Consider the following 5,290-nt stretch of genomic DNA (forward strand, 5'->3'; position numbering starts at 1 on the left):
TTTAAAATTATTTTATATTTAATGCTCAAAATAAAATTATTTTTAAATACAATATAAAATAAATTATCAAAATTTTATTTTGTTTCATTCCAAAACCGCATTAGTAGAATTGGACATTAAATTATGGGTTGAGAGAAAATTAGATTTTGTGTCATAGGAATTAAAATAGAATAAAATAAATAATTAGTTAATAATAGTAAAAATAATAATTATTAAATTAAATAATTATGGTATTAATAATTGGGGAATTAGTAAAAAAAATTAATAATGACTAATTTGGAATAGTGGTTAAAGTAGAGATTAAATGTGTAAAGTAAAAACTAGTGGTTAAAAAGGGGAGCTATTAGAACAAGGGAGAATACGGGATGACTTATAGGGAAAATAGCCCATTTTTTTTTAAAATGGTTGGCAAGCCAGATCCATCTCCTGTTGCTTTTATTTCGTTTCTCTCCGTTTCTTTTTCATTTTTAAATTTTATTAGATCTAGATCGGAGAATTTTCTCTCAAAAATTATTGCATCTCTTACATTTTCTTGGCATCCGAACACTCTTTATTCTTTTAATTTTGCAAGCAAATTACTCTTTCTTCTCCAATTTCTCACCTAAACTTAGCTCGTTTTCACTCAATTGGTACAAATTCGTGGAGGTTTTCGAGTTAAAGGTAAATATATTATTTTCTTATGTATTAATTTTTTATTAGGTGTTTTTAATTACATTTTTCATAGATCTAAGCAAGAAATTAAAGATCCATAGTTTTAAAGTTATCTTTTGCATAAAAATGGTGAATCTCATAATAAAGAGCTAAGAAATATTTTTAAAATAATTTATAGTATATTTTGATGAGATTAAAAGGTTTACAAATTCAATTTAATAAAATCTTTAAGTAATTGCATGAATTAAATGGTTTTCTTTTTAGAATGAGGATGAACAATGTTTTTCCAAAAAATATTAATTAAAGAAATTGAGCAAAGTTAGAGATCCATTTCTATAATTAGGCACAAGTTAGGAGGTAGAAATTAAGGATTTAATTAAGTTAAAAAGGAGAAATTAAATGAAATAGATTGTACGAAATAAGTTGAATAAGTATGTGTGAAGAGTCATTGCATGAACGCAAAGAGAGTAAGCTAGATTGTTTTTGAATGCTTAGTAATATGTATATTTTTGTGCTAAGCTCAAAACGATAGTGGAGCCTCAACAAACCAAGATAAAGGCAAGCGAAAAGTTGCCTAATTCGACGAGTCGTGGTGAGCTATAGGTGAGTGCAATTGTATGTCGTGTTTTAGCGTGAATTGCGAATCTAAAGAGTCGAAGTGTGGCTTGCGAACCACTGCTTATGGTATACGAACATTGACTTCTTCCTTATACAAATCCTTGCAATTTTGGTTGAATCGTTGAATATATACACTATGCGATTTTAATAGTGCAAAATGCATGAACTTATAATATATATACATGGGCTTTATTGTGTATATAGTATATATATTAGTGGGTGCTATATATAATATATAGATGGGAGAGTTGGTAATATACATAGATATATATGAGTGGGGTTGTATATATATATAAATATATATACGTGGGTGATTATACATATATAATATATATGCATGGTTCTATTGTATACAATATATAATTATGGGTATAGTTTTATATAATATATAAATTTACGGGACTTTTAATGTATGTTAAAATTTGATGTGCCAAAGGTCACTAAATAGGTATGTATATATATGTAATAAACATTTGTATATGGTTATGTAATACTTGTAAACAGGCATTTATTTTTTTAATATAGATTTTTATAACATGTGAATTTTATTGATAATGTTTATTTATGTATGCACGAACCCGTAAGTAAATTATGAGATTTATGATATTGAGAGTTTTGGTTAGTGCAAAATTATATTATTGTGAAACACTAAATGCGAGCCAGTTATATTGCGTAATAAAATGTGATTAATTAAATATGTTGGCAATGTGAATACTTAAAACTGTTGGATATCGTTGGCATGCCATAGGATTGTGAGTACTCACCTTTTTATTATGTGTTGGGCATTGTGGCCCGAAGATAGAGTTGGAGAGATAAGAGATTGTCGAGTATAGCTCCATTCACCGTAGATAGTGTGGTGTATTTGGTGAGTGTGAGTATACATGCTAAACTAAAATGGAGATAGTGTTAGCTCGATAGAACAAACCGGAAACGCCAAGAGGGGGGTGAATTGGCCTTTTAAGAAATGGTGGAAGTAAAGAGAGAAAATTAAAACTATTGCAAAAGGATTTAGAGTGGTTTGGCCCCAATTACCTACTCCACTACCATAGCTTTCCACCACTAAGGATTTTCCCAAATTCACTAATTTGTTCAACCTTTGAGGATAAGGTTTAACCTTACAACTCCTTAAGATTTCTACCCCAAATAATACTCTTGAGCACAAGAATGGAAATAAAGCTCACAAGTGTATGAAAGAAGAATATGAAAGTATTAAGCTCTAAAGTTATTTGATTGATGATATTTGCTTGAAAGTGTTTTTCTTGTTGTTGTAGGTATTTGGAAGATGGTATTTATACCCCCTAATAGATTTCCAACCGTTGAGATTATTGGTGTAATGAATATGGTCGTTGGGGATGTAAAACCAGAGCATTTATTTCACCAACAATTGTGAGTATCGATACCAACTAAAAGGATATCGATATTTTTTGTAATAATTTAACTAGGTTAAAATCATTTTAACTTAATTTTAAAATTGTTCCAAAATTTTCTAAGAGTTTAATGTAAGTATTCAAAATTTTATCTATTAGACTTTAAATTTAAAAATCATTTTGCTAATTTTAACTTATAATAAAAAATACTTCAATTTGTTATATCAAAATCTTTTATTAAAGCTTTTGTTTAACAGATAGCATACGACTTTATAAGTCATGTGATGTGTTTTGGAGATCCGCTTATTCAATAAGCTTATAATTTGACTATGTTTCATATTCACGAATTGTCAATATATCACTAATATCACTATGTTGAGTATGAAAATTGTGTTATATGTGAATTGTTAAAATATGGTTAAATCCTAACATGTATGGTGTGTATATATATTTGTGTTGTATGCATGGGTACTCAATGAGCTTTCCCAAGCTCACCCCCATTACTTTACCTTGCAGATAAATGATTCCCGAGTTAGCGAGGAGGGTGACAAATTGGTGATCCATCGCAAGACATTTTCTTTGAGTATGAGTGTTGAACTTTTAAGCTCCAAAGTGAAGGCAATTTTCAATGGGTCGTAAATGGACATTACGGACTATTTGTTTTTTTTGGGGGGATTTTTTAACGTTATAATTGTTTGCTTGACTAGTTGTTTAGATGATTTTATTACTTGATTAATCTGATAATAGTTAAATGAACTAACAATTTTTTGTAGATAAGGGAGACTGTCAAGTATCAAGGTATGCCTTATACCTTCTGATTGTGTGAATGAAATGATTAATTTAGAAAAGCATGCACTTAAGTCTAATTTCTCATATGAAATATTCTGCAATTGTATGGTGTATATGATTGGTTAATGCAATTTGTAAAGTTTTAAACAAAGAGTTACCTTGGTGACTAATGTGATGTTCCGAATTCGGGTCAAACCATCATGGTCAAATTTGGGGTGTAATATTTTCATTTTAAAAGTTTTAAAATTTTAAAATATTATTTTAAAACAATTTTACAAGTTTTTAAAGTTCAGAATATTGTTTACAATTTTTTTCTAATAAAAGGTTTTAATCCAATAATTAAAAAATATCTTATCAAAATTTTAAATAAATCATACAAGTGTAAAATAATTTTTTATGATCATTATCAAATATTTTAAATTTGGTTTAAGGGTGTAAAATGATCTCAAATCTTTAAAAAAATATTTAAGCCCTATTTTTTTACTCAATTGGGTACTTAAACTTTCAAAATGTAACAAAAAAAGTTCTCAAACTTTTTCAAAAAAAGTAATTAAGCCCTTTTTTTTTCACTCAATTGTGTATTTGAGCAGTCAAAATGTATAAAAAAGTCCTCAAATTTAAAAAAAAAAAGCAAGTAAGCCCCTATTTTTTTTCTTTTTCACTAATTGGGTACTTGAACTGTGAAAATGCATAAAAAAAGGCCAAAGACAAATCTAAGGGGTGGCTGGCATGGGTCTTAGCTCCATAAAATAGAAAATTTTTCATTTAGGCCCTTTATAATTTAAAAAATTTTAAATTAGTAATGGTAAAATTACATTTTCACCCTCCAAAATTGATAAAAAATTTGATTGGATCCTCTAAAATTATAAATATATAGGCTATTAAAATGAAAAAATTACATTTTTACTATCATAAAAATATAGAATTTAATTTCGGCCACCCCAAAAAATTTTCGACTTTGCCTCTCCCCCCAAATTGTATTTCTGGATCCACTATTAAAAAGGTCATTTGATCATTAATTTTAACTTGATAATTCAATTAATCGCTCCTAATTTTTTAGTTAAACCACCACGTGTCACAACCATGGAGTGACATGTGGCAAAAAGATAAAATAAATAAAATTTATAAAAATTATAAAATTTTAATAAAAACTATAAAAATATTTTAAATTTATTAAAATTGATAAAAATTTGATAAAAATAATAAAACAATATAAAATATATAGTATTATAGAAAAAATTATAAAATTTTATAAAGTAGTAAGAAAATTATAAAAATATAAAGAAATATAAAATTCATAAAAATATAAAAATTATTATACCAAAAGAAGCATTTTTTTAATTTTTTTATAACTTTAACGGTCAAGTCAAAGGGTCTTTTTTAGTTTTTAAAGTTGAGGACTTAGGGGGGTAAGGGCGAAGCCAGAAATTTTTTAGGTGGGCTAAAGTAAATTATATATTTTTATGATAGTAAAATGTAATTTTGTCATTTTAATAGCATATACATTTATAATTTTAGAGGATTAGTCAAATTTTTATCATTTTTGAGGGCCAAAGTACAATTTTTTAAAAATTAAAGGCTTAATTGTTTTTTAATTAAAAAATTTTACACTGTTGAGCCTTTAAATTTTTATTAAATAATAACAATTTTTAAAATATAAATAAAGGAGATAAAAATTGTTGGCTTAAGCGAAGCAAGAGAATTGAGAGTTGTATGTATAAAATTAACCCTGTTATTATATTGGGTGGGTGATGAAACTAGCATAGCCGGAGATATGGAAATAAAAAGATTTGGGCCTTGTGCAGTAGCCTAACCGATGGCCTGTGTTGTGGTATAAGAAAATCACACTGCAATCATTCTCCAAA

At 27.2% G+C, this 5,290-nt stretch overlaps 1 long non-coding RNA gene across 2 annotated transcripts; it reads left to right on the plus strand.

Moving 5' to 3' along the window:
- Positions 1–407: 407 nt before the first annotated feature.
- Positions 408–3,484, plus strand: LOC108482179 (uncharacterized). 2 transcript variants are annotated; one of them, XR_001870842.2, is made up of 4 exons: positions 408–660; positions 1,171–1,254; positions 2,541–2,655; positions 3,153–3,484. It is a non-coding gene; the product is annotated as an uncharacterized LOC108482179 (long non-coding RNA). The 2 variants fall into 2 exon arrangements; XR_008274260.1 differs by lacking the exon at positions 408–660 and having other exon boundaries at positions 729–1,254.
- Positions 3,485–5,290: the final 1,806 nt, after the last annotated feature.

Source organism: Gossypium arboreum, chromosome 1, assembly GCF_025698485.1.
Source record: "Gossypium arboreum isolate Shixiya-1 chromosome 1, ASM2569848v2, whole genome shotgun sequence".
NCBI classification, from domain to species: Eukaryota; Viridiplantae; Streptophyta; class Magnoliopsida; order Malvales; family Malvaceae; genus Gossypium; species Gossypium arboreum.